At 45.0% G+C, this 22287-nt stretch overlaps 1 protein-coding gene and 1 pseudogene across 1 annotated transcript in view; both read right to left on the reverse strand.

Moving 5' to 3' along the window:
• Positions 1 to 22287, reverse strand: part of XYLT2 (xylosyltransferase 2) — a 39386-nt gene that overhangs the window by 15786 nt on the left and 1313 nt on the right. The window contains exon 2 of the mRNA XM_088802206.1: positions 19327 to 19522. The gene's annotated coding sequence lies outside the window, so the exon portion shown is untranslated. The remainder of the gene's footprint in view (positions 1 to 19326; positions 19523 to 22287) is intronic.
• Positions 13063 to 19369, reverse strand: LOC148756544 (NADH dehydrogenase [ubiquinone] 1 alpha subcomplex subunit 3 pseudogene; annotated as a pseudogene).

Consider the following 22287-nt stretch of genomic DNA (forward strand, 5'->3'; position numbering starts at 1 on the left):
TTTTTTTGGGGGGGAGGATGAGTATCATTATACTTAAAAAGAATCATATTACATACACTACCTTGCATCTTGCTTTTCTTCCTTAACCATGAATACATAGCAAATATTCTCCCAAGTTGGATGGTGCACATCTAACTCATTTTTAATGGCTGCATAATATTCTACTCCCTTGTTGAATGGGCATTCACTTGGTTTTCAGTTTTGCCACTACCACAAGGCCATAGTAAACGTGGTTCTACCCACATTGCTATGAACCGATGCCTTTATTTCTATGGTAGAGTTTCCCAGGAATGGGATTACTGGGGAGAAGAGAATGTTTTAATAGTTTATTGCCAGGTTGCTTTCCCAAAATGCTGTGACAATTCACATTTCCAAGAGCAACGTTTGAAAGTATTGTTTTCCTACATCCCTTCCATCAGCAGGTGTTATCGCTGTTTTTAATTTTTGCTCATCTGATAGGTGAGAAGTGACCTCCTTGGTTTTTTAATTTGCAGTTTCTCTGCTGGGGAGTGTTTGTTAATGGGTTTCTCGACTGAATTGGCTCCTACCAGAACTGCCTCTTCACAATCTTCCCGAGTTTATCTACTGCTATTGCATTATTTGTTTCTTTCTTATCAATTTTGAAAGTTTTTCATCCTTTTAAACTTTGTCTCAACTTAATCACTGCGCTTTGACTTAAGACTTTACTCAATTTTTTAACATTTTTTGGAATAAATATTTTCCTCTTGTTTTATGGTTTCTCATTCGTTCAGTAGATCTCTGGATCTTGGATGAGGTACATAGTCTCATATATTTTCTCCTACAATTTTTGTTTTACAATTTTACATTTAAGTCTGTAATCTATCTGGAATTTATTTTTGTATACGGTATGAAGTAGAGTTGTGGAAGTCTTTATATAGCGTTCATTCCCAGTTACTCTATCAGTATCCATTTAGATTTAATGGTTTAAAACAAATTTGTTCTTGAGGTATAACGTGAATAGATTGATTTAGATTTGACCACATAAAATCCAAGTTTCATTGCTCTTCGCTGTCTCCTATTCAGTTTCCCCTGTAATTTTTACTGTGGTTTCCCCCCTTTCATTGTAGTAAGTATTGAAAATACAAAATGGCTCCTCAGAAAATCAGAACAGAAAGCATTTTTTTTTTCAGTTTTAAGTGGGCAGCTTTGTATGATATATCCTTTCTCTAAGGTATTGTCTTTAGAGTCTTAGCTTTAAGAGCTACTTTATGAGGCATGGATGCTAAATGTTTTCAAATGCATTTTCAGCAGCTAGAGTTCAAACTTGGCTCTGGACCAGAGGACATGGAGGCCTCCTGCAGTAAAGCCCCAAGTCTGTGCCTCCAAGCATCTCCCGGGCTCTGCCTTCTTGCCTTTATCTGGTTTCTGCTTCTTGCCCAGTTTCTTGGAGTAACACTTCACTGGGCTGTCACCTAGGCCTGGTGCTGACTTCACCCCTAGATGCTACCTTTGGGACACCCTCTGCCAGTCTACACCCAACCCGGCTCTGGATCCCAGGGCCTCTGCTTGTCAGGAAGTAAGTTCCAACATCTACTGAAATGATCAGATGGGTTTTTCTAATGGGACCTACTGAGATGATAGATTATTTAAAAAATAATTTTCCTATATTAAAACATTTGTGCCACCCTTAGAGTAACTGTATCTGGTCATAGATTTTTTTAAATGTAGTGTAGGTTGAATTGGACTTGCTAGTATTTTACTTAGAATTTTTACATCTATGTTTATAAAGAGATCGAACTATACCACAGGCTGCACACTGGTGACTCATAGGACTTGTTTATTTGACCAGCCCAGAGGTTTAAAGTGATTTTGAATTCCTGGTGAAGGGGTACACACTCTCCAGTTCCTGAAGCTCCCACTATTCCCTGTCATTTCTCACCCAGTCAACTTCATACCTTTATATTACTTTCTGGCTCTGATAGACACCTGTGTTTACAAAATCTGGTCTATAGTTTTCTTTGCTCATTTTTTTTTTTTTTTTTTTTTTGGTACATTTGAGAATTAGAGTTATAACAGTTTACGATCCAAATTGAGGGCATTCTTTCTTAATGCTGTGTTTTGAAATATCAACAATAGACACTGCTGCTCCTTCAACATTAGAAAAAGCTTTGCCAGCAAAAGCATCTAACCCTGGAGTTAATTTTTTGGAAACTTCTTTTCTTTCCCCCCTCTTGGTTATTGGTCTGTTCAGAATTGTGTGCTTCTTTTTTGGGTCAATATTGAAATTTATGAATCTTTTTCTGGAGAAGAATTTAAACACTTGTCTACATCGCTCTTATTTTTCTTTCTCAGTTATTTTGTTTATATTGTGTGTCAACACTATGAATTGTTCCAAAACCAAAAGGGTCATATCTTGTTTATTTTTCTATTTAGCCAGCTAAGAGCCCTTATGCAGTATTAGCTTTCTCTTTGGTCCTCTGAGTTGTCTAAAAAGCCTGAGGTTGGCTGGTGAAGCTAGCTCATAAAGGGGGTCAGTTGGGCTTCCAAGTGGACTGCAGAGAGCTCTGCGGGTGGAACATTCTGCTCCTGCAAATCATCTTACTACCACATGGGGTCAGTATAGGAAGCTTGTGCATAATTAGAAGTTGCCCAGATGGGCTTTTACTGGTCTGGTTCACATCCCTGCCCAACCCACTAAGTTCAGACAAAATGCCCAATACTTGAACTCCCAGTGTTTCAGTCTCAGTGCTCAGCTCTTTCACCCCCAAATTCTATTTGCTAGTGTATTTCCACTGTGAGAAGTTGAAACTCCATCCCCAAGTGACTTAAATGCTAAGGAAAGGAAGGTTGCTACACCCTCTATGCTCCAAACACATAACAGTGAGAGAAAAAGTTTTAGAAGGCATTAATAAGACCTAAACAAGCTTAAAAAAAAAAAACACAAACAGGATAAACTTCTCAGTGGACTAGAAAGAGAACTGAGAAGCAAAGTGGTGAGTAGGGCCAAAGCCAAGGGCCCATGGGGGTAGTGGGAGCTAAAATGTTGCACATGGAATAGAGGTTAGAGCCAGACTCTCTGGCTGAATCCAGGGACTGGAGTGAAGCTCCCTCATTTGTGAAAGAAGGCTGAAAAAATGGCAACTGACCAGCTCTTAGGAGCTATGGCCAAAACTGGGACTGAAGGAAGCAACAGAGCAAAGACAGCCTCACAATCAAGAACTGGGTCAAGGCATTTTCTAACCTTGTGACTAGGTCTGCAAGACCCCCAAATCAGTGAAGAGCACAAGTTCACAGCTGCCATCACAAGACCAGTTCTGGACTAGGGCACGGTGGATGCAACCACAAAACTTAATCCACCAGCCAAGAAAGGGGAAAGAGAAAAACAGAGCACAATGCAAAAGCAAAAACTCTCAGCCATAATGAGCCTGTAATCCAAAATTCTAAAGCACATGAAGAAATCAAGTGCTAAAAAAGATGACCAACCAACTCAACAACTGAGATACAAACTCACATTTGAAATTAGTTTTTTTGGTCTACTCTGATAAACACTTGAAAGTAAGGAAGCTCAAAGAGATAAAGGAAGACATCGTTTGACAAACAAGAAATTCTGAAACAATGGAGAGCATATAGCTATGAAATATAAACACTATATGTATTGGTGCAAGAAGCATCCTAGTTCATGTATCTTTAGACACTGGTGTCTTTATTTTTGTACGATAGATTCCTAAGAGTGAGATGCATATGTACATTTCAATTTTTAAAACATATTGCCAAACGATTGCAAAAAAGATCCTAGCAATTCACATTTTTTTGAGAATATATGAAAGCGTTCCTTTCTCTAAACCTCTAAGTAGGTGCTTCAAGCTGGATTGTTTTTCTCATTCTTGAGTTTTTGTATCTTACTTTTCCTATGTCCTAACAGACATTTTTAAGTGATTTGTTCAAGAGTACTTGAGAGGGATTATTTTGTTAAACATCATCCACACCTGACAAGGCCTTTTTGTTGCCTTCATCCATGAATGACAACATGGCTTTTCCTTTAAGTTTTTCTAGATCAGTGCATTGCAGAATGCAAGTTACAACCCACTTAATTTAATTAAAGATTGTGCGTGCATTAAAAAAAATTAGTGATATAGACAAGAATAGAAAATATTAAAGTGCATTGAATGTAATAACGAAAATGATTACATCATGCCCGAAGATCTAAGTAAGAGGGAGATTTAAATTTTTGTAACCTTTGTCCTGTTTAAATATATATAAATGGGTTACAAAGTAAACTATAATTATTTCTAACAATGAGTTGAAGTGAAAAAAAAAAATGGACATTTACGTCTCTAGATGTTGTAAGAAGTCTGAAATCATTTTATTTTAGGTTGTTCTTTTTCCTATTGCCTGTAAAATCCTTATTTATCACCTCTCCCTCCCTCCAATTTAAGCTTGTTTTAAAAATTACAAAGAAATAAATGTGCATGGTGTTTTTAAAAAAACAACGGAACAAAGGATATAAAGAAAGGTAAAATCTCTTTCCCCTTTCAGTTCCCTGTTTCGTGTGTGTGTGTGTGTGTGTGTGTGTGTGTGTTCCAGACATTTTAACTCCTTTTACTTTGAGAATTCCACTATAGTGTGTCTAAATATGGTCCTCTTTTCATGAACTTTGCTTGGTACTCAGAAGAATACACATGTACTCTCAGTTTCCAATCAGGTTCCTTCTGTGTACCAGACAAGCTTTCTCCTTCCATGTGCTTGATTAGTGCTTTTGCTGTATCTATTCTTTTCTCTTCGGAATTCCTATTATTCCCAGGTTATAACCCTGTGCCTGACCACCTGCCTTTTTCCTTTGCATCTTTTTATCATTTTTTACCCTTGACCATGCTAATTTTACTTTCTCCCGTGTCTTGTCTGCTATTTACAGCCAGCGTCATGGGTTTTAACCCAGCTATTGTGGTTTTTGTCTCCGTTACACTTTCTGCTCTCAGACTTCTGCCTCTTTATTATGATCTTTTCTAGTTTTTAGATCTTTTTCAGAGCCCACTATAATCTTATTGTGAATTCGAATCAGATATTCAGATGAAAAAAAAACAAAAAACTTGTGTTGCAGTAAATCTACCCCCTTGCCCCCCACAGAGGCAGCTTCCTCAGAAGATTCAGGGGACGTTTAGCTTTTGAGCTGCAGCATCTTTCCAGAGGAAAGCCTAAGTCAGCCCTGGGTGGCTGTTGGGGTAGAATCTTTATTTCCCTGATTTCATTTTTCTATGTGGGGGTGAGATTGAGGGTGGTGCCGACTTAGGCCACAGAAATATTAATACTCACGGCCTCTCTGTCGCCCACTTCTCAGAGGAATGTCTTGTCTGATTTATGAACGTGGCTCAGCTCCTGCTCAGAGTGTTTTCTGGGCTGCTTTTTGCCTGGCCAGGCAAATAATTGGCACTATAGGGGGCAGTATATCAGGGGCTGATGGCAAACTCTGTAGTTCAAGAACCACTAGGGAGGCTATTTGTCTAAGGAACTAACGCCACATTCTCTAGTTCCCTTTGTCAGTGATAAACCTGACATGTTCATCTCCAGTTGCCCAATTCCTGTGACCTATTTCTCAAATGACCCTGCACTTAGTGGGGGAAGAAAAGGAAACCATGTTTTGCTGATCCAACAACGACTCAAGTCAAGAAGGAAGGGGGAGCCCCGTACAGTGAGAGGTGGTAAGCATTCCTGCCCGAATCTATTTCAGTCATTCAGGTTCAGACCAAAGGACTCAAGAAAATTGACAGAGAACACAGCAGGGAACAATCACTCAGGCATCATCCACAGCCCAGGAGGAGTGGGAGAAAGCAGGAGCTGAGCAACCACTGCTGGGAGATTTAGTGCCTCCTCCATGGATGAAATTTAGAAGAAAAAAAAAAAATGGAGTTGTATGATTTTTAAATTCTCAAGAAGACATGATCATCGCAAATAAGTTACTAAAAGGTTTGGGGGACATTCCTGGCAGGATGGTGGCTGCGTGTCTGCTTCATGGAGGCGACAGCTGCGTCTCAGGGCTTCTTGGTGGCTGTGTACAGTTGTAACCCGCCAGGCACCCAGAGTGCACTTGGGGTGATATGAAAGCTGCAGGTATGCAGAGGTGGGAGGGAAGCTACGGGTGCACTCCCACCCCATCCTGCCCTTGCCTGCTGAGTGAAGGGCGCTCTCCTTGGGTGGGCTGAAATCCTGGCCAGCGCCTTCTGGTGTAATCTGAAACCGGCCCCTCGGTAGGTGGAGGGCAGAGAGAGACCTAAGAAAGAGGCAGCCCACTCCAGATTGGTAGGTGGCAGGTTTAATAAGCAACAGACCTTACTTATGAGGCTTATCACCACATTATTATCTCACGGGTGTGACTCTGGCACCTTCTGGCAGTGGGGAAGGCAAGGAAAGCACACATTCCAAAGACAGGGAGGGGGTGGGGAGCCTCTGATTGCCTGGGGCCAGCTTGCAGATCAAACCAGCAGTTGTGTCTTTTATTTTTTTATCACATCTTTTTTTCTTTTTAAAGTTACAGTGTTAAATGTTTATCAAGCTAAATTTCTGCAGCTTTTGTCTCATCTTCTTGATGACCATCTCCATCACCTGGGTAGCCAGTGTGTCCTACTTTATCCGGAACATGCGACCCCTATCTGCCTTCTCTCATGGATGTCTTCTGTTTGGTCCTACGGGGTGCAGTCTGGCAGAAGGTCCTCCAGTTTCCTTGCTGTGGATGGCTAGTTTCTGGTACGCATGCAAGTGTTCCCTGTTTCTGATGGCCATTTTGGGGGTGTTTTATTGGGACAGGAGGGAAGGTAGGCCGAGCACAAAAGATCCAGAGAGTAGGGTCTATGCCATGGTCCTGCCAGGAATTCCCAGCTAAGATTTGCTCATTTAGTCACAATTCTTATGACTGCTTGAACATATGAAAACAAGAAAACTCATGTTTTTTCCTACTCAACATTCTACATTCCAGACTTTTAGGATCATTTCTTTCCCCCAAGTACCACGATACGGTTTTCTGATGATTAAAGGCTAAAGACAGGCTTCTGCCTGAAAATAGTGTCAGATGGGAGACACAGGCCTGGATAACCTCTGACCCGCTCACCAGCTATTGCCTGGTGAGTACTACCTCGTCTTTAAATGCAGCTGAAAGTACCCTCTCAGTCCCCCTCCTCCTGGGTGGGCCCCCCCTTCTCTCCAGGCAGAAATAACCACGTGAGTCCCCCACACTCCCCCTGCACTTACCCACCTCCCACCAGTGTGCTTTCAGGCATTGCTCGCGCACGTGTTCTACTCTGGCTCTATTGAGGTTTTAAAAGGTTTCCTCCTCCCCTTTGATTTCTGATTGTGAAAACACTTAAAGAAATCATCTTCCATGCTTTTAACATTTAAAAATGATCATAGAGAGGCTGAAACAGCTGGAGCCATTCCCAGTTAATCAAGCCTCCCTGGGTGTTTGTGCAGCAGAGGAGATAACGCAGGTGAAAAGCACTTGGCAGACAGGAAGGCTCAGGCAGTGCTGCCGTGGGGTGTCATGGGGGGCCTGGAGGCCTTTTGAAACTCCCTGTATGTCTGTGTGTTGTTCAACACTCAAGGATCAGGAGCGCGGAGGCTCTGAAAAAGCTCGCACAGGCCTGACCCTGTCTTCACTCTGACTGACTAAAAAGAAATGGCCTGAAACTGATAAAAAGAAACTGTCTAAAAAGAAATTTGGCAGGGCTGAATTTCGACCAGGCCACTGATGCCGTTGCAGAGTGGTCTTCCCTAAATGCTCATCACTGGGAAAAGTCCTGATGTTGGGGAATTCTGTCAGGGTTGGTTGTGGCTGAGGACTAGACTGTACCCTTGTGTGTGTGTGTGTGGGGGGGGGGGGAGGTTCCTGATGGGGGCTGACAGTTCCACCAGCAGACAGGCTGGAAGAGCTGGGTCCCTATAGAATACCAGAGCCTCAGAGGTGGACCTAACGCTGGGAGGAGGGAACCCTCTCCCCTCTCTGGGACTCCAAGTAGGGAGGATATTCAACATTCAACAGCCAGTGGATTTTAATTGAGCACCTACCATGTGCCAGGCACATTCTAAGCATTGGGATACAGTGGTAAGCAGAACAAAGTCCTTGCTCGCATGGGGCTTGCAGTCTACTGAAGAGAGATGATAAATAAGAGAGCAAATATAAATGAATAAGAGTGATTCAGATAGTGATAGAGGATGCTATGAGGACCATAAAACAGGCAGAGGTGACAGCGAGGGGCTGGGTGGCTATTGTAGAACCGGAACGCACGTGCCTTGTGCCCATTTTGCAGGTCCAGGCTGAGGCCAGGGCATGCTGACAACATGACTATGACAACAGAGTCCTCACATAGCTGGGTGTCCTGGCTGAGCCTAGCTGAGCTATAGAATTGGTGGACTGGGGACCCTGAGGGTTCTCTTTGTCTGAAACAATACACACAGCAGCATGGGGTTTTGTGCCAAAGAAGGAAGCAGTAGTATTTCTTGGATTCGTTAAATTTTTTCCATTCATTCTACAAAATTTCTTGAACACCTACAATGTGCTAGGCATGTTCTGGGCACTAAACATACAACGGTGAATAAAATGGACAAAAAATCCCTGCCATCAGGAAGCTTACATTCGTGTATATATGTGTACATGCATACACACACACATGCGCACACACCCACACAATAGCACAGAGGAAAATCCAGGAGGGGAGGAAGTGAGAAGAGAGGGAATGCAGTGGCCCATGCCTCCCAGCCCCGCCTGAGGAACTGGTTTAGAACCTTGATGAAGACGGGTGCAGGGCCAGAGGCTGAAGGGTGGGGGAGATTAAACACCCCTCTGCCCCTTTGAAGTCCAGGCGACAGGAGGACGCTGTATGGAGCTGCAGAGGGGCCATTCTCCCTCTGTTCCTCCACCTCCAGTCTCCACAGAATTCGGCAGTTTTCACAGCCTAAGGGCCCTGAGTGCCACCAGCAAAAACCCAATGGCCCAGTAGCATCAGGAGAAGCCTTGGTCACTGCACAGCGCCAGAAGCAGTGGTCCTGCTGGGCCTGTCTTTGAGGAGGCATGTGGGCAGTGGCTGATGGGGGAGAAGGCTCAGACAGGGAAGCTTGTCCTTGGGAGCAGAGAGGCACCCTTTGCAGAGAGGCTGGGGAAGGTGTGGCCTGAGGTCCTGCAGGCCAGAGCAAAGAGCTTTTGTGATTTGGGCATTAATGACAATGTAGCCTCATTTGTTCCCATAGGCTTAGGCCAGAGGCCTGGTGGACTGAGAGATGTGGGTGCCCCTTTAAGCCAACTTTCTCTAAACACTTGTTAATAGTAGATGGAGGAACAGATAATAAAATCTGTACATACATTCCTTTATACTAAACATGAGGGATTTGTTGCATGTCTTTGTTGCATGTTCTTTTCTGAGCCCTTCAGACGATTTATTGGGAGGCATATTAAGCTGTTTAAATATTAGACAATAAAATAAATCTCTCCTTCTGGGTCAGCAGTCTTCCCCTTGTGTGACTTCGTTTCATAATTTCAGCTGACTGCAGCTGCCGTCTTCAGGGAAGCATATCAGAGCTGCTGGCTGGTTTTAGAGTTGGTGTCGTGCCCACGGCTACACCTCCTGATTTTCATGTTGGTGGAAATACTCAACAGAAATTGTTTGGGGCTGATGAGCAGTCTTATGAAATTTGCACCCAAAGGCATTGCCCACTCTGGCAACAGTGGGGGTAATTCACATCTTGCTCCTTATATAAGAAGTCACTTGTGAAAACCTGAGTTAAACCTGCACCACCTTTCTGATTAACGCCAAGGATGGTCTCCAGGCAACTGCCATGCTGGTCTTCCTCTTAATCTGGCTCTACCAAAACACATTTGGGTTCTAATCAGAAAGAATTCGTGCTGGTTTAAGCTAGAGGAAAGTATAACCTTTCAGATTTGAAAGGATGAGAAGGTAAAACCTTATTATTAGACAACCTACAGTACAGCCAGAGCCTCCAGAATGGTATAGAAAAGTTGACTCCTTTTTCAAATGGACTCAACCCAGTGGGCATCCAAAAGCTCCCTCTCTGGTTTCTCCTCGTTCTCTTCCTCTCCCCAAGCCCCTGCCTCCAACCAGTCTCTGGGTCATTTTATCCCTTTGCTTCCCTGTCCTAGGCTCCCAGACAAATAGTTATGGGGTTTTTTTTCAATGAAAGTTGAGGTGGTTTGTATATGAGGGAGGTTTTAGTTCCCTCTCAGTGAAACATTCACCAGTCAAACAATTGTTTCTCTTACTAAAATGGGTCATTTCCTGCAGCATCACTTCACTGGCTTAGTCTGCTAACAAAGTATCTATCCCTTCTCTTACCAAAGTATTTTCTTCTATATTCTAGCTTGACCGGGAGCCTAAAGATGGAGGAGGCGCAAGGGCACTTCCTTGGAGGGTAGGAAGAGAAAATCTGCACCTGCTACATAAGGAAACACAGCTGAATGAGTGCAACTGTCCTAACGAAAAACAAGTTGCCTGAGAGGTAATGAACATCTTGTTTGAAAATGTTCAAATGGAGGATGGCTAATTACCTTTTCAGTGAGAACCGGGCTGAAATGATCTCTCAACTCCATCTTAGAAGTAAGAATCTAGGGAAATTTTTCTTGGCTACTTGTCCTCAAAGTAAACTTGTCACTGTCGTTTGGCATCTGCTGTTTCTGCCTCCCAGCACCCTTTATCCCTTCTCTCTGGCCTGGATGGTTCTCATGGATCACATTAACATGTAATACAAAAGTTTCACACTTCGTGCCCATTCCCATGGGCCCATCCACATGCCTTTTCTGCAGATGTCCTTTTTCTTCATCTTGAAATGTTTCTTCTTCTGGGTCCCTGACCAACCAGCCAAGCCATTGCCACTACCACTGAGTCCATGAACATTTTTACTTCAGATTACTTCTCTGTACACAAAGCAAATGACCAGATATGCCACCTGGAAGAGGATTCTCCTGCCTGTTCTTTCCCCATCCCCATAGAGCTATGGTTTAGCAGTAGTCTGTGGTCACCCACATACCAAGCCAACTCAGCCATGAACAAAACTTTCATAAGTTTGTTATCAGTCCCCCACCCTCCACCCCAAGGTGGTTATAAATGGGGAACTAAATGGGAGAACGTACGGAGACTATCCTTTAGGTCTTTGAGGATGGTACTAATCGCTGCCATTCCCTCAGGATGAGATGTGGCTTTTGGTTGGCTGGGGTGGGAGGCATTTCAGAGGCTTCCGTTTCTCCTGCCTCACTATGATGGCCCTTACCCCACACACCGAGGAACCAATGCGAGGATTCTGTCAACTCTCAGCTATGTCTATTCTAGTTATGTATTACGAGACCAGAAAAATGACGACCAGGTGGGTCCGTGGACCTAGAGGATCCACTGTCAAGCTGGCCATGGGCTAGGACTACATTTATTACCTGACCCCATATGTCCCTCTAACAAAGGGCCATGATGATGCTTCAGATCCCTGGGGTATCAGTGTCAGCTTGAACTTTGTGTCCAACAGCTCTCAAAATGTCTGCGTAGTCCTCTTTCTCCATTGTATGATTACTCAAGTAATCGACCAAGTTCTCCCTTCGGAAGGGCTCGGGAACCTTACCCTATGCATTCGCCAGGGGATACAGGGTCCTTCTTTATTCAGTAGGTTCTAGGTCTTACCTTAGGTTGGAAATTGGTCAAGAGATTATGGGGGTGGCTGATTTTTTTTAAATTTTATTTTATTGGGGAACAGGGTGTACTTCTAGGACTTTCTTCCAAGTCAAGTTGTTGTCCTTTCAGTCTTAGTTGTGGAGGGCGCAGCTTAGCTCCAGGTCCAGTTGCCGTTGCTAGTTGCAGGGGGTGCTGTCCACCATCCCTTGCCGGACTCGAGAAGTTGAACTGGCAACCTTGTGGTTGAGAGCCCACTGGCCCATGTGGGAATTGAACCGGCAGCCTTCAGAGTTAGGAGCATGGAGAGCTCTAACTGCCTGAACCACCGGGCCGGCCCCTGATTTGTTTTTTAAAGGTAAGCAATGCTCTTTCTGGCTGCCCATCTATCTTGCCGCTAGGAATACTATGTCCTATTAACCATTTTCATGGCTCTCTGAGAGTCAGGCCCTCTGGCTGCTCGCTTCTCTGACCTCACTGCTCATTATGAGAATCGTGGCCAGTTTCTGACAGTTAGGTGTACCACCTGGCCTCTATTATGCTAGGCTCCTCTTATCCCCATGACCATGTTTCCCTGAAAAGAAGACCTACCCGGAAAATAAGCCCTAGCATGATTTTGCAGGATGCCCGTAATATAAAACAAGCCCTAATGTGTCTTTTGGAGCAAAAATTGATATAAGATCCAGTCTTATTTTTGGGGAAATACGGTAGGGCTTATTTTATATTACGAGCATCCTGAAAAATCATGCTAGGGCTTATTTTCCGGTTAGGTCTTCTTTTCGGGGAAACACGGTACTATCATCATCTCCCACCCTCGGCCCTGGCTTATATCCTTATATAACCAACAATGAACTCGCACTGCTGCAGGGGATCCCTCCTTCTACTACCTGCCACAGCCGTTTGGGTTTTTCTACTTCATTAAGTTTGGGTCATTGCTCTTTCCAGGCTTCTGAGAGCCATCCTAGCACCATCTCCTTGTCAGGGAGTGAAATCCTGTGTCACAGGAGACTGCTCCCATATTAATAAATTCTCTCTTATCACACTTTATGTTCTGCCCCCTTGGTCTTCAGCCTTAGGATCCAGTCTCAGATCTACTTCCCTGACTCCTGCCAGACACATTGGCAAGTTCTTGAGCTCCATCAGGGGATAGTACAGGCTTATTCCTTCCTTAGCAGCAGGCCCAGCACTTCCCTGGCTTGGTTTAGTTGTGACTTTACTCTAGGTCTTTGTCAGCTGGTCAGGAGAAGGGTGCATACCGTCTTGCAAAGTAGAGGACCCTGCCTCATCTTCCAGGAAAAGGGAAAGGGAACTTTAAACCTTAACAAGGAGGAGGGAGCACTTCTGCAGGGGCAGAGGGTTCAGTGGAGCCAGGAGACTCAAGCCTTTCCAGTGCATTGACCCGATGCTCCCATCCTGTCTCTGAGTCCTGACCCTTCTCTATCATGGCATGATCTTGACAGAGCAGACTTATCTTGGTTGAGAATTTGACTTTCTCTGGAACTCTATTACTCCTTTTCTTTTCCTGGTGTCAGTTTTCACATTTTTACAGGGGGCCACAGAGAGGGCCTCCTCCCAGCTCACGGTTTCTTCAGCCACTCCAAGCTTGGGCCCTGGGGTTCCTGGGGGTAGCTGGGCAGGTCAGGCATGTTCCCATCATCTTGGAGGGGCACTGGGTAGTGGAGGGTGTGGCCTGGATGATTGCAATGGCCCACTTGGTGTAGGGGCTGAGTGGGGTCAGAATTATAGTGAGGGCCCCAGTGCCGAAGGATAAGACCAGCACTGGCTCCGTGGCCCAGGCACTCTTGAGGAAGGCGGGCCGTCCTGGAGGGGTGGGCGAGGAGAACGTCTTGTTTCGCTGCCATCTTGTCTCTGCTGCGGCTGCTCCATTCCTCTTACAGTTCAGTCCCAGACCTGATCCTCAGCGTTTTCTGCTCTCCAGCTGCAGACAATGAAACTCTCCCTTTACATGCTGCCCAGGAGACTTCACATTTTGCCTTAAATTGATGATGAAGGACCCTCAAATGTTCATTGTCTGTCTTTAAACATTGATAGCCTCCACCTATGTGATTCTGCGGTCCTTCCAGTCCTGCTTCCCTCAAACCTCTCAAATGCCTGAGAATTGGCCTCCACCAGTGCCTTCCCGTCCATCAGTCTCTCATCCCAGTACCTCCCTGAGCAAGTTCTAACAGTTGCACCACTTCAGCTTGCCAGCAGTTTTTGGTGCTCCACCCGCCAGCTCCAAACTCCTGTTTCTAGAGTTTGCTCCCTAAAATCACTCCGAGCCCCAACTGTCACAGGTCTGGGCCTCTGGAAACAGATTCTGTGGTGGAGATTTCCAACCCAGAAATGTATTGGGGAGTGATCTTGGAAATGGTAGTAGTGATGTTGGCAGACGGTAAGAGGGTAAATGAAGCAGGACGAGCAGAGGGAAAAGATGAACAGTGACGCAGTTGTACCAGAGGCCTCAGCTGGCCCTACGGGGAGCTCTGCAGTGAGGTGGCCCTTTAGAGTTGTCCCACATATAGGCAAGAGAACCCTGACTTTGTACCCGTGCACTGACAAGTTGTTAGGAGGCCACATAACCTTGGGCGAGGCAGAGGATAGTGTTTGGGTGGGAATAAATAAAGCCTGAGCATTTACTAATATGAAACAATGCCTGGAGGAATCAGCTGTGAGCCCTCAACAACCAATCCTCGCTACAGCTGGGGGAATGAGAGCTGCGGTCCTAAAGGGGATAGAGAGGTGGTGCTCGCAGTATGCACGACCCTGAGGAAGAGGATGACCCAACAGAGGTCAGAGAGGAGCAGCAGAAAGACACCATGTTCTTGGTGGTATCCTTTCAGCTGCTGGATGAAACCTTGCCTGAAGCCACATTTCCTTTGTACTTTTCATTTAAGCCTGCAAGCAAATTCTCCTCTCGCCAGGTGAGTTGGGCTTTCTATCACCTGCAACATAAAGATTACCTGTGATCTATGAATCCAAGTGCAAACATTAATGGTCTATTGCCTTTTTAAAAATCAGAAGCTAACGTTAAATTTGTGAATTGGAAAATTTATTAGTAAAAAGGATTTCTGTATAAATTAATGATTTTTTTTTTTTTGGACTGCAATGCTACCTGACTTTGGAGTGGGAATTGCTTACAGAAATATTTACAAGCTTATACTGCAGTATAATTGGTGCTTGTTTGAGCACTTCATTAATATTTAATTTTACTTCATTTCTTGAACTAATTTATTGGCACATTTTCAGCATTCCACTGAGAGACTTAACATACATCACATTAATAATAAATGGCAGCTTTTTATATTTCTCTTCTGAGCTATCATTTAAAGATAATTTTCTATGACAGGGCCTTCTAAATGTACTACTGAAGATAAGGCTTGCTTAACGCCTGCTTCAGCGACCAACAGGAAATACAATGTGATTTTAATTATATTCATGTCTTGGATTTTGACACAGTGCTTTCTGTTATTAACTCTTGTGAAGCGTACCTCTTCATAAAGTGTTTTCAGTCACCCATGACAAAACAGGCGTGCTCAGACAAGTACTTGAAACTTAAATGAAACTATAGAAGCAAGGTCACCCGGTGAAGCAAGAAATTTCCTTGTGGGAACTGGGGCAGGACAAGTTTGTTGGAGTAGCAAGGACCTAACTTCAGGTGGTCAATATTTCTGTTGTCAGGCTATCATGCCCCATCCATCTCCTGAAAAACCACGAAATTAACTCTTTCAACAAGTCACATTTGCCAATAAATAATTCAAAAGTTTTATGTGGAAGAGAGAAAATATGATAAACCACTGAAGCATATCTTTAAATGCATGTCAAATTAAGAATTAACCCACAGAATTTCAAAACAAATAAACCTTAAAATAGTTTAAAATTAAAAACAAAACGTTTTTAGCAAAGCACATGGCTATTAAAAATAAATGCAAAAATGAGCCCCTTACCCTGCAATGCTTCTATAACAGTCAAGATTCTTTTGATTGAAAATGACAGAAATCCAGCATAGAGGGCAATGTGGATTAAAATAACTAGAAATGTTTGTTTTGTTACAAAGCAAGACGGGGAATTTTTCCTCCCTTGCCCCGTATCTTATTCCCACTCCCAAGGGGACCCTCAAGGGCTGGGGTAACTATTGGTGTGTGAGCCCATCAGCCTTCTCCTGGTAACAGCACTCTTTTCTAATGGCAGATGCACCCAACTCCCTGTAGTCCTGGTGGGGGTGCTGTCAATCATACTGCCCATCCCACTCCTGCCACTAGGGTGGGCGTGTAACTCAGACCGGACCTAACTGAGCAGCACATCCTCCCGAACCCAGTGATTGTTCTAAGAGGTGGACATGTGAAAAAGATGGGCCAATCAGAGGCCTTCCCTCAGAAGGCCTAAAGGCTGGTCCTGGGAAGTGGGGTTTCCTGAGCAATGTGATGGGAAGTGGAGTGTGCAGGGTTGTGATTAGAGCCCAGAGAGAAGCCAGACCATTCCACAAAAGGAAGGAAGCAACGGAGGGAGGTCCAGGGGAGAGTCAGGACCAAGGAAGCAGAACTGGTGGCCTGAACACTACCAGGGCCTGCCTGCGGAGGGTCAGAGGAGAATCCTGGAGACCCCCCCAACGCGGGACTGGGAAGAAGGTGGAAGAAGATCTGAAGAGTTTGCTCTGGAGCAAATGAGTGATATAAACACCTCCTGCTCCGTTTTCTCCACAAAATATTCAGTAAAATCCACATTGCTCACTAATGCCAGAGAAGGCAAGATTGTCACGGGGCAACAACAGAAATGACATCCAAGGACAGCTAGCATTGACGCAGTAACCTCCAACACTCACACAATAAGAACAGAAGGCTCCTTCTTTCACATTCGAAATCTCATTCACTTGAAAACTATTGCCAAGACCATATTTAAAAGGGATATTTTCACTGTTATGATTTAACATGGCTCTGGAAGTTCTATCCTTTGTCCTTAAGGAGGGTGACACAGTTTGCAGAGTTGGGAAGCCTCAAGCCCCAGCCCCTTCTGGGGAGGGTCTGCCTTTCGTCTCCATGCTTGTACCCACCAGGGAGACTAGTGGGAAGGGCACTGGCTGCCAAGTTAATCTGAACCTTATTGGGAAAAATTATCGCCACTGGTTCCATCATTTTGACTTATTCTACTTTTCTCCTTCCCTTGGGGGCTTAGAGAAGAGTATTGCAGTGGGAATCAATAAAGCCTGAGCATTTACTCATATGAAACATTAGATAGAACAGTCTGGTTTTAATCTAGAGGGGGCTAGATTAGAAGGGTCTGGCCACTAAGCTCTGCCCCTGAACGGGGACCAGGAGGAAGGTGCACTTGTGAGCCTTCCCCTCTGAGACTTGGGCGAGAGGCAGGAGGCCATGGCACGCGGCCATCGTGGTAGGGCTGACCCCTGAAGCAATCTGTGCTAACTGGGTCTCCAGAGGAGTGGCTTGGGCCACATCCATTCTGTGGTGTCCCAGCACCTGGCTCAGGACTAATGCAGAGTGATGCCTAGTAAATTAAAATCCACTGTACGAGGCGTGACCTAAAAATTCAGGGACTTTAAATTTAAAAAACATATTGCAATAAAAGACACATTGCCATTAATCCCCCTCACGACACTCCCCGCTCACTTTGAACACACTTATCCCATCGTTCTTGCCACTTTCTGAAGTAGTTCTGGAAGTCCTCTTTCGTGAGTGTCTTTACTTCATCCTCCATCATGACAACACTTGTGTCACACATCGCTTCTGGTACGGCAATTGCTATCAAATAAAGACGTTACAGTGTGTCCTCATCCACCTTATTCACCAGATCTGGCACTGTGTGACTTCTGGCTCTTCCCCAAAGTCAAAATGACCACGAAAGGTAAATATTTTGAATCGATTCAGGACATCGAGGCAGCCACGACAGTCCAACTAAAGATACTCATGAAAGAGGACTTCCAGAATTGCTTCAGAAAGTGGCAAGAATGATGGGATAAGTGTGTTCAAAGTGAGGGAGGAGTATTTTGAGGGGGATTAATGACAATGTGTCTTTTACTGTAATAATTTTTTTTAAATTTAAACATTCACCATATTTTGTTATCACAGCTCATATCTATCATGTGTCTCCTAGAAGGACACAAAGCCCCAGTGGCAGCCAGCCATGCATAAGAAAATAGCCATGTGCGTCAACAAAACCAGTTCACCCTGGATGAGCTAATAGTGGCTGAGCCCAAAACTACCCAATCGGCAGCCTCTGTATTGGATGCTGATGGACCCACCAAGTGAAACCCTCTCTCCTTGGGAAGGTTGAAGGTGAGAAGCAGAGATACAAGAAGAGGGTGCTTGGGAAGGCTGTGAGAGACCTGGGAAGGAGTCTAGACCCCTGCCTCTGCTTTCCTATTCTGACAATGGCTGCTACCCAGTGCCCACCATATTTCTTACGTTTGTGGAGTCACAACTGCTCCTGCAGCCAGAAAGAGTGGAACCCACACATCCCGTGGTCTCTCAGCCCCTCTCAGAAGAAGGCAGCAGCTTAGCTTGGCAGGGCTCGTCTTAGGAGCCTCTCGAGCTCCAAGGGCTCACTGGGCTTGCTTCTAAATGTGCACCCACCATCTGTTGGATGATTCACGCCTGGCTGGATGCAAAGCTGGGGCTCCATTTGGGTCTTTGGACTTGAATTCATTCCAAAATCAAAGGTGTCAAGTTTAGTGGCCTTAAAATTCTAGAATCCTTTTGGGAAATAGGAACCTTATACAATCTCTTGACATGTCTTACTGTTTTCATAAAAATGGGAAGAAGATTCTGAGAAGCCCCTGAGATGACTCCTTTCCCCTACCGACAGAGGCCCCTCTGGACTAGAGACTGGGCACTAATGGTCAGGTCGTGCTCACACTCTCATCCTCACCTGGACCAGCTTTCTTCCCTCCTTCCTCCCTCTTTTCATTCCCTCCCATCCTTGTTTTCAACTTCTGGTGCATAAATTTGCATTAATCATAATATGCTGTAGTTCATGGCACTCCAGCATCTGTAGTCCACACAGGGCCCCTCTTGTTTGTAATATTCTCTTTTATCCACACCCCCCTTTGCTGTTCTCCACCCCTTCCCCACCATAGGCAAAGATTCTAGTAAGTGAATCTTTTGTTTGTAGGTATTCTTATAAAAAGAGAAGTGCTGTTTTGTATTTCGTTTTCTATTTATGCATACATTTTAAATGTTCACCAATGGGTTTGGGTTGTATTTCTCATCCTGATTCTCATTTGTCTCGCTTGGTATTATGTTTTTGAGATCTGGCCATGTGGCTCTGTATGCATCTAACCCATTGCTTCTAACCCTGCAAAGTTCTCTAGGCACTCTCCACTTGCCCCTCAGACCTGCTTTCCACCATGGTCTGTGCTCTGGGAAGCTGAACTCTATGGACTGTATCTACCTGCTTCCTTTTCCCTTCCACCTTCCAGTTAGTTTTGGCCTTTGGAAGGTGCCCTCAGGAGATCACAGGGTGAGGTCACATGTTTATCTGGCCTGTTGGGCTGGGGAAGCAGTGGCTGCATTCCTCTACCAACGCCCAAAGGCCACAGCTCAAGTCCAGAGGCCTCCCTGCCCTCGTCCCTTCAGGCACACAGGCTTCTCTGTCCCTTGTCAGTATCTCGAGTGCTGCCCACGCCTTGCACATGATTCCAGCATTGAACTCGCCTCAGCCGCCCTGTTGAACCAGCACCCTGCTTGATTCTGCAGGTACTCACCACATTTGTTCCTCTTTGCTCGCCCAGCGGTGGACTCCTGCATCGCCTCCAATTCCTCGCCACCACAAATGTCTCTGGAATAGACCTCCTCACTCTTTCTTTTCGCCTCTGGTCCTTTGCTTTCCAATTTCAGTGCATTCCCCTAGCTCCTGAAGCTGGAACAGCGAGGATAGTAGTTCTTCCTTGTCTTTCTGACCTGTTAACACAGCCGTTCTTAACCTGGGGTGATTTCACCCCCAGAGGACATTTGGCAATGTCTGGAGACATTTTTGGTGGTCACGATTAGAGGTGAGGTGCTAGGGATATTGTAAGTAAATGTCCTTCCATGCACAGGACACCCCCACACACACACACAACAAAGAACTGTCTGGTCTGGGAAGATCCAGGATGACAGAATGGTCATGGCGATGTAATAGACAGCGCAGGGAATAGTCAATACTATTGTGATAGCGTGGTACGGTGTCAGAGGGTTGCTGGACTTATCATGGTGATCGCTTCTTTAGGTATATAAGTGTTGAATAACTATGGTATACTCCTGGAACTAATATAATATTGTATGTTAGCTATATTTTAATAAAAATATTAAAAAACAAGAAAAAGAATTATCTGTTCTGGAATGTCAGTAGTGCAGAGGTTAAGAAAATCTGAGTTAACATAACCCCACTTTAGATAGTGACTTACTCTTTTCTTGGGGTATTATTTGTTCTGGGGGCCGTAGTGGGAAAGCTCCTCCCATCTTGGCACTTCCTTGTGAAAGGAGCTTTGATGGATTGACCTCCTGGCCTCCATCCTCTCCCTCACTCTCCTCAAGGGAGGAGGCGGCACCCAGGGGAAATGCACCATTGGTTTAGTTCCTCCAGACCCTACACTAAGGTGGCTGGCTCTGCCCCTCGCTGGGGAGGACCATGTCCAGCACTGCCTATGATGGGGCGGGGGGCGGGGGGAAGTTGGCCTGATTCTGGGGTGCAGTATTAGGAAATTGTTGCCGTTGCTTACCTCAGCATGTGCTCCTCCAGCTGCCACAGTAATAAAACTAATGTTTTCGGGACCATCTGCCTAACCTCTGTGCCAATCTCTCATTTGGTTCATTCAGAACTGGGGGAGGGAGGGTGGTGGAGTGTAATTTAGTGGGACCCTTCAAATCCCAACCGTCGCTTTCATGTGACTGGAGCTCCCGTCTCTGCTTCAGGCCAGTCCAGGCAAACCCCCAGTAGGCTGATGGGATTGTGGACACCGGCCCTCTGTTAGGACCTCAGGATTCTTCCTGTGTACGTGGTAGTGGAAAACATCACTCAGTTGGGTTTAGATGGAGAGGAAGAGTATGGGCTCGTTATCTGGTGAGTGTAGGTGGAGCTGAGCACCGGGGCGCGGGGGCTGTGGTGGGAGACCAGTGGAGGGGACCAATGGCTGTCCTCCCATAGCTAGACTTCTCTCTTCTGTGTGGACCAGACTCTCCGGCAAGCCCTTCCAGTGGCCACCGGCAGCAACCAGACTCTGCATTGCAAGTTCAAACCCTTCTGAAAATAGCGGTTTTGTCCAGCATCCCCAGTAGTGTCTGATTCTGTGACCTTGGACACCTCTGTTGCCTGAACCAATGATTGACGTCTCTGGGGAGTGCACTTTTCTGGTCACGTGCCCCTCCCCTTATAGAGTATTAGGGGCCATCATAGTGACATCTTTTACATTCCTACGGGGTCCACCCCATTGCCACTTGGAATTAAGGTGCCAAATATTTCCTGGCCTCTTTCGAGGTTGTCAGTGAAGAAAGATTTTGACTGGCTTCCTGGAATGGGGGGTGGACATGGGGAGGGGACACAATACAGCTTCTACTTTCCAGAAGAAAGTGGAGGGGAAAAAATCACTTAAACCTAAAATCTTCCTTTAAAAAAACTATTCATAATAGGTGGATCACAGGGGATTTTTAGAGCAGTGAAACTATTCTGTATGATACCGTAATGGTAGACCCATGTCATTACATATTTGTCCAAAGCCATAGAATGTACAACACAAATAGTGAACCCTAATGTAAACTATGGATTTTAGTTAATAATAATGCATCAATATTAGCTCAATTGTAACAAATACGCCACCCCAATGCAAGATATTAATAATAGGGAAGCTGCGGGTGTGGGGGTGATGGGGGTGGGGGGATGGGAACTTCCTGTACTTTGCAGTCAATGTTTCTGTAAAACTAAAACTGCTCTAAAAAGTAGTCTATTAACTAAAGCAAAACAAAACAAATCTATTAATACAAGTTCATATTTCTAGTCTCTTCCAGTTAAAAATCAGAGTGCATGACTACATCCGTATTTTCTGCAAAGAAAACCATTCAACACACAGAAAAAAATGAGGTAAGCCCCAACTCTATCACGATTAAAATCAGTTATATATACACGAGCTGTAAGTGACAGAGACCTTCCCAGATTTACACGCTAAGGTTCTTCCAAAGTTTGCACAAGTGCTTGTTTTCACAATTTCAACAACTATTTATCTTAGAAAAATACCAGAGCCTTGGACAAACAAGCCATATCAAGAGCTCGGAGAAATGAATTCACCTACATGTTCCTGTCTCAGTCTCCTTCCACAAGACACCATTCTTTGCCAAATAAGTCCTGATTCCAACTTGGCAGTGGGGAAGTTTATAAACACACATAGACAGGCAGACACACAAACGCTTCCTGCAACCATACAGTTCACCAGTTAATAAGTCTGGGGTGCTTCCTACCATTCCCAGATCTCTACCCGAGTTGCTTCACCCCACTCTTTTCCCCATTTGTCTCCAGTCCACATTCCAGGGCCCCCTCCTCCAGGCAGGCAGCTGGGGTCCTGTTGCAAGAAGTGGCAGCCTATTCTTTTGTCAGCGTGCCTGTGCCTCTCACAGCGTGGATTGGTGACTTGTCCTGTGTCCTCCTGGGGGAGTCTCCTGCTCCCAGCCATCACACAGCCCAAACCCCATCATCC

Source organism: Rhinolophus sinicus, chromosome 12, assembly GCF_057876585.1.
Source record: "Rhinolophus sinicus isolate RSI-liver-muscle chromosome 12, RSI-T2T, whole genome shotgun sequence".
NCBI lineage: Eukaryota > Metazoa > Chordata > Mammalia > Chiroptera > Rhinolophidae > Rhinolophus > Rhinolophus sinicus.